This window comes from Bombina bombina, chromosome 3 (assembly GCF_027579735.1).
Source record: "Bombina bombina isolate aBomBom1 chromosome 3, aBomBom1.pri, whole genome shotgun sequence".
Lineage (NCBI taxonomy): Eukaryota > Metazoa > Chordata > Amphibia > Anura > Bombinatoridae > Bombina > Bombina bombina.
The window spans coordinates 1,205,282,037-1,205,294,383 of NC_069501.1; the positions used below are offsets into that span (position 1 = coordinate 1,205,282,037).

General features: G+C 43.4%; 1 protein-coding gene across 1 annotated transcript in view; it reads left to right on the forward strand.

Annotated features, from left to right (window-relative positions):
- Window positions 1–12,347, forward strand: part of LOC128654639 (disks large homolog 1-like) — a 597,403-nt gene that overhangs the window by 4,597 nt on the left and 580,459 nt on the right. The gene's annotated exons all lie outside the window — the stretch shown is intronic.

Below are 12,347 nucleotides of genomic sequence, written 5' to 3' on the forward strand. Positions count from 1 at the left end.
CACTTATTAACCCCTAATCTGCCACCCCCGCTATCGCTGACACCTGCATTTTATTATTAACCCTTAATCTGCCGCTCCGGACACCGCCGCAACCTACATTATCGCTATGAACCCCTAATCTGCTGCCCCTAACATCGCCGACACATATATTATATTTATTAACCCCTAATCTGTCCCCCCCCAACGTCGCCGCCACCTACCTACACTTATTAACCCCTAATCTGCCGACCGGACTTCGCCGCCACTATAATAAATGTATTAACCCCTAAACCGCCGCACTCCGCCTCGCAAACACTATAATAAATTTTATTAACCCCTAATCTGCCCTCCCTAACATCGCCGCCACCTACCTACAATTATTAACCCCTAATCTCCCGCCCCCAATGTCGCCGCTACTATAATAAATGTATTAACCCCTAAACCTAAGTCTAACCCTAACACCCCCCTAACTTAAATATAATTTAAATTAATCTAAATAAATTTACTATAATTAAATAAATTATTCCTATTTAAAACTAAATACCTATAAAATAAACCCTAAGCTAGCTACAATATAACTAATAGTTACATTGTAGCTATTTTAGGATTTATATTTATTTTATAGGCAACTTTGTATTTATTTTAACTAGGTACAATAGCTATTATTATAGTTAATAACTATTTAATAGCTACCTAGTTAAAATAATTACAAAATTACTTGTAAAATAAATCCTAACCTAAGTTACAAATACACCTAACACTACACTATCAATAAATTAATTAAATAAATTACCTACAATTAGCTAAACTAAAATACAATTAAATAAACTAATCTATAATACAAAAAAAAAAGAAACACTAAATTACAGAAAATAAAAAAAATTACAAGAAGTTTAAACTAATTACACCTAATCTAAGCCCCCTAATAAAATAAAAAAGCCCCCCAAAATAATAAAATGCCCTACCCTATCCTAAATTACAAAGTAATCAGCTCTTTTACCAGCCCTTAAAAGGGCTTTTTTCGGGGCATTGCCCCAAAGTAATCAGCTCTTTTACCTGTAAAAAAAATACAACCCCCCCAACATAAAAACCCACCACCCACATACCCCTACTCTAACCCACCCAAACCCCCCTTAAATAAACCTAACACTAACCCCCTGAAGATCTCCCTACCTTGAGTCGTCTTCACCCAGCCGAGCCGAATTCTTCATCCAAGCAAAGCAAGAAGAGGTCCTCCATCCGGTAGAAGTCTTCATCCAAGAGGGGCAAGAAGAGGTCCTCCATCCGGTAGAAGTCTTCATCCAAGAGGGGCAAGAAGAGGTCCTCCATCCGGTAGAAGTCTTCATCCAAGCGGGGCAAGAAGAGGTCCTCCATCTGGTAGAAGTCTTCATCCAAGCGGGGCAGAAGAGGTCTTCCATCCGATTGAAGTGTTCATCCAACCGGCATCTTCTATCTTCATCCATCTGGAGCGGCAGCATCCTGTAGACCTCCGACGCGGAACATCCATCCTGGCCGACGACTGAACGACGAATGACAGTTCCTTTAAATGACGTCATCCAAGATGGCGTCCCTCGAATTCCGATTGGCTGATAGGATTCTATCAGCCAATTGGAATTAAGGTAGGAAAATTCTGATTGACTGATTCAATCAGTCAATCAGATTGAAGTTCAATCCGATTGGCTGATCCAATCAGCCAATCTGATTGACCTCGCATTCTATTGGCTGTTCCGATCAGCCAATAAAATGCGAGGTCAATCCGATTGGCTGATTGGATCAGCCAATCAGAATTTTCCTTCCTTAATTCCAATTGGCTGATAGAATCCTATCAGCCAATCGGAATTCGAGGGACGCCATCTGTGATGACGTCATTTAAAGGAACCGTCATTCGTCGTTCAGTCGTTGGCCAGGATGGATGTTCCGCGTCGGAGGTCTTCAGGATGCTGCCGCTCCGCTCCGGATGGATGAAGATAGAAGATGCCGCTTGGATGAACACTTCAATCGGATGGAAGACCTCTTCTGCCCCACTTGGATGAAGACTTCTCCCGGATGGAGGACCTCTTCTTGCTCCGCTTGGATGAAGAATTCGGCTCGGCTGGGTGAAGACGACTCAAGGTAGGGAGATCTTCAGGGGGTTAGTGTTAGGTTTATTTAAGGGGGGTTTGGGTGGGTTAGAGTAGGGGTATGTGGGTGGTGGGTTTAAATTTTGGGGGGTTGTATTTTTTTTACAGGTAAAAGAGCTGATTACTTTGGGGCAATGCCACTAAAGAAGCCCTTTTAAGGGCTGGTAAAAGAGCTGATTACTTTGTAATTTAGAATAGGGTAGGGCATTTTATTATTTTGGGGGGCTTTTTTATTTTATTAGGGGGCTTAGATTAGGTGTAATTAGTTTAGTTTAAACTTCTTGTAATTTTTTTTATTTTCTGTAATTTAGTGTTTGTTTTTTGTATTATAGATTAGTTTATTTAATTGTATTTTAGTTTAGCTAATTGTAGGTAATTTATTTAATTAATTTATTAATAGTGTAGTGTTAGGTGTATTTGTAACTTAGGTTAGGATTTATTTTACAGGTAATTTTGAAATTATTTTAACTAGGTAGCTATTAAATAGTTATGAACTATTTAATAGCTAGTACTAGTTATGAACTATTTAATAGCTATTGTACCTAGTTAAAGTAAATACAAAGTTGCCTGTAAAATAAATATAAATCCTAAAATAGCTATAATGTAATTATTAGTTATATTGTAGCTATATTAGGGTTTATTTTATAGGTAAGTATTTAGTTTTAAATAGGAATAATTTATTTAATTATAGTAAATTTATTTAGATTAATTTAAATTATATTTAAATTAGGTGGGTGTTAGGGTTAGATTTAGGTTTAGGGGTTAATAACTTTATTATAGTAGCGGCGACATTGGGGGTGGGAGATTAGGGGTTAATAATTGTAGGTAGGTGGCAGCGATGTTAGGCAGGGCAGATTAGGGGTTAATACAATTTATTATAGTGTTTGCGAGGCGGGAGTGCGGCGGTTTAGGGGTTAATGCATTTATTATAGTGGCGGCGAGGTCCGGTTAGCAGATTAGGGGTTAATAAGTGTAGGTAGGTGGCGGCGACGTTGGGGGGGGGGACAGATTAGGGGTTAATAAATATAATATAGGTGTCGGCGATGTTAGGGGGAGCAGATTAGGGGTTCATAGGTATAATGTAGGTTGCGGCGGTGTCCGGAGCGGGAGATTAGGGGTTAAAAAAATTATTATAGGGTTTGCGATGTGGGGGGGCCTCAGTTTAGGGGTTCATAAGTAGTTTTTGGGTGTTAGTGTACTTTATAGCACAGTAGTTAAGAGCTTTATGTTCCCGTGTTAGCCCATAAAGCTCTTAACTACAGACTTTTTTTTGCGGTTGGAGTCTTGTCGGTAGAGGCTCTACCGCTCACCAGCGTTAGGCAAATCCCATAGAAAAGATAGGATACGCAATTGACGTAAGGGGATCTGCGGTAGCCTCGAGTCGCGGAAAGAAAGTGAGCGGTAGACCCTTTCCTGGCTGACTCTAAATACCAGCGGGCGTTAAAAAGCAGCGTTATGACCCCTTAACGCTGCTTTTTAACCCTAACGCAGAACTCTAAATATAGGCGAATATGTTTTAAAGTGGTCAGCCAGAGCATTGGGTATTAGATTGGCACGGCTAGATTAAATAAGTAAGTTACAACGTATATTTATTAGAAGTGATCAATTACAGTCCATCTTAAAGGGACAGTTTACTCTTTTATTGTTTACAAAGATATATAATCCCTTTATTACCCATTCCCCAGTTTTGCACAACCAGCACTGTTATATTAATACACGTTTTACCTCTGTGATTACCTTGTATCTAATCCTTTGCAGACTGCCCCCTTATTTTAGTTCTTTTGACAGTCTTGCATTTTAGCCAATCAACGCTGACTCATATTAGCTCCACAGGAGTGAGCACAATGTTACCTATATGGCACACATGAACTAACACTGTCTAGCTGTTAAAATATCTCAAAATGCACTGAGATAAGAGATGGCCTTCAAGGTCTTATAAAGTAGCACATGAGCCTACCTAGGTTTAGCTTTTAACAATGAATACCAAGAGAACAAAGCAAATTTGATGATGAAAGTAAATTGGAAAGTTGTTTAAAATGGCATGCACTATCTGAATCAAGAAAAATGTTAGGTTGTATGTCCCTTTATGTTCATGACAAGCAGTGGTCAGCAGGATTTGAGAACATACAAAGCCTGAAACAGAAAAATAGGTTAACAAACACCATGCTCAATCCACATGTACTACTAACAAGGACTGCAGGGCCACAGGTATGATCTGACTGTGATGTGGGTTCATACTAAGATGGCTTTAAACAGACATAGGGGCCGATTTATCAATGTCTGTCCGACTTGATACGCTGTAGCGTATCATGTCCGACAGACATCGCTGAATGCTGACAGCAAACGCTGTCGGCATTTAACATTGCACATGCAGTTCACCAGAACTGTTTGTGCAATGCCGCCCCCTGCAGATTCACAGCCAATTGGCAGCTAGCAGGGGGTGTCAATCAGCCCGTTCGTATAGGATCAGGCAGATTGATGTCCGCAGCCTCAGAGCAGGCGGACAAGTTATGGAGTAGCGGTCTTTAGACTACTGCTTCATAATTGCTGCTTCCGGCAAGCCCCTTAGTAGTAACATGTCTGGGGCTATATTTAGAGTGGGTAGTTCCTGAGTAATAGCCATCTTATGGAATGGCAGTACGTAGTGATGTTGCCATATTTTGAATGGCCATAACGTAAATCATTTTTTAGGCAGACAGTTGTGAAGGTTTTAACTCTTAATTCAGGAAATGTATTTAATAATGCTATATTATTCTCTGCATTTAAACTAATGAAGCTGTAAGTCATTTACAAGGTAATATATACATAGTAGAGAATTGCTGCATTTAAACTGTAAAGAAAAGCATTAGTTTGGATGTAAAACAGCAAGTATTAAGGCAGTTGAAAACTGGTGCCCGTAAAGTTTATGTGAATTCTCTATTACATTACAACAGCCGCAATAAGAACAATTTAAAAAATAGTGCTGTGAAAAAATGTTTTCGGTTATGAATAAATAATGATCAGTGTTTCATCAATAAGGACCTAAAATTGTCAGCAGCCAAGGATCCATTTTCTTGATGAAATGAAAAGAAGGCATACTATCTGATCAAACACAGTGGAACATGTCCTTAAAGGGACATAAAACCCAAAAATGTTCTTTCATGAGGTAGAACATACAATTTTAAACAACTTTCCAGTTTACTTCTATTATCAAATTTGCTTCATTCTTTTGGTATCATTTGTTGAAGAAGCAGCAATGCACTACTAGTTTCTAACTGAACACATAGGTAAGCCAATGACAATCAGTATATATATGCAGCCATCATGAAGCAGCTGGAACCTAGGTTCTTTGCTGCTCCTGAGCTTAGCTAGATAAACCTTTCAGCAAAGGATAACAAAAGACGGAAGCAAATTTTGTAATTTGGAAAGTTGTTTAAAATGGTATTCTCTGTCTAAATCATGAAATTATGTCTCTTTAAGTCACCCTTTTTTAGGCAAGATGTATCTTCATAAACATTCAAAAAGAAACAGTACATTCAAAACCGATAGCAGAGGATTGCTTGATAGATAAAAAGCACAAAATCCATTATAGCATATATATCACTGATAGAGAAAGTAGTGCGGAAACCAAGGTAGTTTAGAAATTTCCTGCATTGAGGAAAGCAACAATTCTCTGTCTTTTGACCAAATAGTCAATGTTTGAAAAGGGTTCCTTCCTGCTTTTAGCTCTCATGAAGAAAATCTTGCATCTTGTCACTGGTTATTTGCAGCTTTTTTATCAATGTCAGGGTACCAGGAACCAGACAGAGATGTGAAATGCTAAATTAATGACACCTTTATTAAAAAATAACAAAAACATAATGGGGCCAATTTATCAATGTCTGTCCGACATGATACGCTGTAGTGTATCATGTCCAACAGACATCGCTGAATGCCGACAGCATACACTGTCTGTATTTATCATTGCACAAGCAGTTCACCAGAACTTTAGACTACTGCTTCATAACTGCTGTTTCCGGCGAGCCTGAAGGCTTGTGCGGAAACAGGGGCATCAAGCTCCATTCCGAGCTTCATAATTCAGCCTCAATGAGTTCAAAAGCCAAATGACAAGCCAGGAGTCAAAGCCAGAGCAGATAGTCAGACAAGCCGGATTAGGAACCAAAGCAAGTAGTCAGACGAGCCGAGGTCAGGAACACAAAGATCAGCGAAGTCAGGAATAAGCCAGGGATCAGGAACCAGAAGTGAGATCAAACAAGCCAGGTTATACATGGAATCAGGAACTCTCAGAGAGGTCAGAGACAACACAAGGGTAATGCCTAACAGGACGGTGGCAGGAAGTGATGACATAATCATTCTGGTGTCATGCCACGCCGCTCCTTCCTGCTCGTTGCTGATCCCTGCCTGTCTCACTACGCTATCTGGTTAACCCTTGCATTACTGACAGATTTATTGTTGCTGATCCCTGCCTGTCTCAGTCTCACTACGCTACCTGGTTAACCCCTGCACTACTGACTGATATATTGTTGCTGAACCCTGCCTGTCTCACTACGCTACCTGGTTAACCCCTGCATTACTGACTGATATATTGTTGCTGAACCCTGCTTGTCTCACTACGCTACCTGGTTAACCCCTGAATTGCTGGACTTATTTATTGTTGCTGAATCCTGTCTGACCATTCTTGTAATTTGCCTTGTGCTGTCTTGCCTGTGGTGAGTGCCGCTCTCCTCATTTGTCTAATATTCTCTGCTCTGGGACATTCCCTATCTTTCCGGCTCGACGCCGGGATAACAAGACTACTGGCCGAGTTCGGTCTGATAGAGGAGTATCCTACGAGCATTACATTATACTTGGGCCATGCAGCCAGATGAGGTGGCACGAGCTGTTTATCTACAGGGACAGATGTTGCTATTCCATACCACGCAGCTGCAGAATATGGATTCAAAGCTAGAGGCTATTACCGCTCAACTCGCCTTACTAGTTGCCGCGAGGGATGCCGCTCCTGTTGCTATACCACCAGCCCCTACTCCCAGTGCCGTGACTTCTCCCTCCACTCCTGGAAGTATACCCCGGATACCCTTGCCTGACAAGTATGACGGTACTACTGACTGCAGGGGCTTTCTGAACCAATCCAGGCTGCACTTCCGCAATGATCCTCACACCGTCCAGTCTCATGAGTCAAGGGTCACCTTTATCATTTCTTCATTAAAGGACAAAGCTCTAGCCTGGGTCTCTCCCCTTTTGGAACAGAATGCTACACTCCTGCAGGAGGCTGATGAGTTCATTACTGCCTTGTCTTCTGTGTTTGGGACTTCTGGCCGTACCTCTGCTGCAGAATATTCTCTCCTGGATCTCCGCCAAGGCAGTAAAACCGTGGCACAATTTGCCAACCTTGCCACTAGAAACCACTTGGGATGGCACTGCTCTCAAGGCAGCCTTTAGGAGGGGTCTCCATGAACGCATCAAAGATGAACTCACTTATCGTGATATTCCCTCTTCTTTGGATGATTTCATAGCGCTTTGTATTTATGGACACTCGCTTTCAGGAAAGACAAGCTGAGAGAGACAGAACTAGGAGGGTCCTTCCCTCCCGACCTCCTGTTCGCCCAGTTTCGACAGCTACCCCTATCCCTTCAGCTACTCCAGTTACCTCAGTAGAGTAACCCATGGATCTCTCCTCCTTCAAACCTTCAGAGTCTGAAAGACAGAGAAGAAGGAGACTAAGGCTATGTTTTCATTGTTGAACACCCACCAGCTGAAGGACTGTGACATTCGGCCGGGAAAAGCCAATGCTTGGGGGATAACACTGGGGTACCTCTAAGCATGGTCTCAACAAAATCCCCTCACTCCTCTCGACTCCTGGTACCTGTTACCCTTACCTTCCTTCAAAATACTGTCCACACTCAAGCCTTCATTGATTCAGGGGCAGTTGGAAACTTTGTGGATCATTGTTTTATGATACAAGCCGGTTTACCTCTTCAGCAGAAAAGACACTGTCTCAAAATAACCACCCTGGATGGCAACCCCCTTGGTTCTGGAGTGATCCATTTTGAGTCAGAACCCCTGATCCTGACTGTGGGAGTCCTCCACTCTGAACAGCTGCAGTTTGAGGTAATTCATTCCCCAGCACAGCCTGTCATCCTTGGTCTTCCTTGGCTATGGATACATAATCCACAGTTCGACTGGGCTGAGGGACAACTGGCCTCCTGGGGTACCTCCTGTTTCTAGTCCCGTCTTGCTAAAGTCATTCCTCTGCTCCGTATTCCTATAGCCAGTATACAGACTCCTTCAAACCTTCCTTCAGCATACACGGACTTTGCGGATGTTTTCGAGAAAAAAGCAGCCAACGTGCTGCCACCTCACCGTCCTTATGACTGCAAGATCGACCTCTTTCCCAGAGCCCCACTTCCTAAAGGGAGGACTTATAAACTCTCCAAGGCTGAAACCAAATCAATGGAGTACATCCAAGAGAACCTAGCCAAAGGCTTCATTCGTCCTTCCTCCTCTCCTGCTGGGGCTGGCTTCTGTTTGTCAGTAAGAAGGATGGCGGGCTTAGACCCTGCATTGACTACAGGGCCTTGAATAAATAACCATCAAGAATCGCTATCCCATACCTTTGATCACGGAACTGTATGACTCACTCCAGAATGCCCGCTTTTTCACCAAATTGGACTTACGTGGGGCATACAATCTGATTTGCATATTTCCTGGCCACGAATGGAAGACCGCCTTTAACACAAGATCTGGGCATTACGAATACCTTGGGCTGTGTAATGCCCCTGCAGTCTTCTAAGCATTCATCAATGATGTCTTCTGTAATCTCCTTAACCACACGGTCATCATTTATCTGAATGATATCCTTGTTTTCTCTTCCACTTTAGAGGAGCATCATAAGCATGTTAGACAAGTGCTTCTTCACCTCAGAGAGAATTCTTGTAGCCAAATTAGAAAGTGTGAGTTTGATCGGGAGCAAATCCAATTCCTTGGTTATGTCATCTCGAAGGAGGGTTTTGCCATGGATCCTGCTAAAATCACCGCATTTCTACAATGGCCTCAACCTACCTCTTTAAAGGAATTGCAGAGGTTCTTGGGATTCTCCAATTACTACCACAAGTTTATAAGGAACTTTTCCCAAACAGTGGCTCCTCTCACTGAATTGACAAAGCGGAACAAAGACTGTAAACATTGGCCTCCTGAGGCCATAAACGCCTTTTCTTGTCTGAAAAAGGCTTTTTGTTCAGCTCCTGTCCTTCGCCATCCTGATCCTGACCTACAGTTCACTTTAGAGTTTGATGCATCTGATATAGGAGCTGGAGCAGTTCTTACCCAGAGGGTCCCTTTGACTTCAAAGTCACACCCTGTAGCATTTTTCTTTAAACGCTTTACTCCTGCTGAGAGGAACTACGATGTGGGTAACCGTGAACTCTTAGCCATTAAGATGGCCTTGACAGAATGGCATCACTGGTTAGAGGGTACCACCAATCCTATTCAGATTCTCACCGATCACAAGAATCTGACTTACCTAGAGACTGCTCATCGACTCAATCCCTGACAGGCCAGGTGGGCCTTGTTCTTTTCCCATTTTAACTTTGTGGTCTCTTATCTTCCCGGGACCAAAAACAAGAAGGCAGACGCCCTTTCCCGTCAGTTCCCTCACTCACATGATTCCTCAGAAGCTCCTATCGAACACTTCATACCCCCCCTGTGTGGTTGCTCAACTCAATACCACCCTTCTGCAAAAATGGCAACATGCTCAGTCTAGTAAACCTCCTGGTGCCCCCATGGCCTCCGATATCCTCTTTGTACCTCTGAATCTACGTATCCCTGTGCTAGTCTGGGCTCATGATAGCAAACTTTCAGGACATCCTGGTTCGACTAAAACTTTCAAACGTCTTTCCCAACATGTATGGTGGCCTACTATGAAGTCTGACTCTCAGGATTATGTGAAAGCCTGCACGATTTGTGCGGCCAACAAGAATCCCCGATCCTTGCCTCCTGGTTGCTCCAACCATTGTCCATTTCCAAACAACCCAGGACACACATCATTATGGACTTCATCGTGGACCTTCCCTCTTCCAACCACCAATTTTTTTTTTACAGTTTTCCATACTGGCTCACTTCGTACCACTAACCAAACTACCTTCTGATCAAGAATTAGCATCTCTTTTTCTCTTGCATGTGGTACGACTTCATGGCATTCCTGTGAACATTGTTTCCGACAGATGTCCACAGTTTATCTCTGCCTTTTGGAGAGCCTTTTGTAGATTGATTGGAACCAAGGTGTCCTTGTCTCCTGGCTTCCATCCACAGACCAACGGTCTAACTGAGAGAGCAAACCAGGATCTTGAAGCCTACCTTAGAGCCTTTGTCAACGCTAGTCATACCAACTGATCTGAGTTGCTACCCCTAGCCGAGCTGGCAAGAAACACTCATTGGCACTCTTCTCTTCGATGTTCTCCATTTCAAGCCGCAGCTGGGTATCAACCTTGTGTGTTCCCTCTTTTAACTCAGTCCACTGGGGTTCCTGCCGCAGATCGACACATCAATGGACTTAACACTCATTGGCAACGTATTCGCTCTCAGCTACGTTCTGCTGTCTCAAGGTATAAGAAGTTTGCTGATCGTCATAGGGCTTCTGTGCGTACCATTCCAGTGGGTGAATGTGTTTGGATATCTACCCAACACATGCATCTACGTCAACCCTGTCAAAAATTGGGGCCCAGATATATTGGTCCTTACAAGGTCCTGAATAGACTGTCTCCTGTTGCCTACAAAGTAGCCTTGCCAAAAACCCTACGTATACATCCAATCTTCCACATCTCCACATCTCCGAGCTCCACCTCCTCCGCTCCTGATATGTGGAGACCCCGAATATGAGGTAGCTAAGATCCTGGACTCCAGATACAGGCGCAGACAATTGCAATACCTGGTACATTGGAAGGGTTACTCCCTGGCGGATTGTTCTTGGGTTCCTGCCCGTGATGTGCATGCTCCATCTCTGGTCTCCAAGTTCCATGCAGCTCATCCCTTGAAGCCGACTCCGGTTCCCGGAGGGAACCCTTGTGGAGGGGGCTATGTCACGCCGCGCCGCTCTAGCCGTTGCTAGGGGCGCAGCATCTCCTTCCTGCTCATTGCCTAGGACTGTGACGGCTCAGGATGCGTGTGGCGCTGATGTCATTGCCGCACGCTCCTGATGCCGACCGGTCCTGTGGCACCAATCCTCTCCTTATTTAAACTGGCAGCAAACGATCTGCCACTGCCCAAGTATAGGTGCTACTTCGTGTACTCCTGGGTGTGATAGATCGTTTGCTGGACAGATTTATTGTTGCTGATCCCTGCCTGTCTCACTACGCTACCTGGTTAACCCCTGCATTGCTGACAGATTTATTGTTGCAGATCCCTGCCTGTCTCACTACGCTACCTGGTTAACCCCTTCACTACTGACTGATATATTGTTGCTGAACCCTGCCTGTCTCACTATGCTACCTGGTTAAACCCTGCACTACTGACTGATATATTGTTGCTGAACCCTGCTTGTCTCGCTACGCTACCTGGTTAACCCCTGAATTGCTGGACTTATTTATTGTTGCCGAATCCTGCCTGCCTGACCATTCTTGTAATTTGCCTTGTGCTGTCCTGCCTGTGGTGAGTGCCGCTCTCCTCATTTGTCTAATATTCTCTGCTCTGGGATATTCCCTATCTTTCCGGCTCGACGCCAGGATAACAAGACTACTGGCCGAGTTCGGTCTGATAGAGGAGTATCCCACGAGCATTACATATGGGACTGCAACCTGTCTCTCTCTGATGATGTTCTCCAGTTTGGCCGTAAGAGGGAGCCTGGTAGTAGTGAGCAGCGCTACACACTCTGCTACAGGCAAAGAGAAAACACAAGTGAGTCTAAAATGGCAGCCAAGATAAAAAGCCGCAAATAACCAGTTAAGGCAGGGTGAAATCCTGACACATTTGGGTTTAAAGCCGTAAAGGATTACTGTCTTGCTTGCTAGGGGTTGACGATAAGGTGACTTTAGGCTAAATACTATGCATCATTCTCAAACATCATTCTCAAACAAAATGAGAAATAAAAGACACTCTAAAATCAGTGATTTGGGAATGAAACAAGAATGAATATTGACATTTTTCATACTTGGTTTGTTTTAGATTTCTGTTTATTGGTGAAGTAAAAGTGTTAGGAGAACTGCTTTAGGTCAGACATCATCAAACTTGGCCCTCCAGAGGGTTTGGAACTACATTTCCCATGATGCTCAGCCAGCA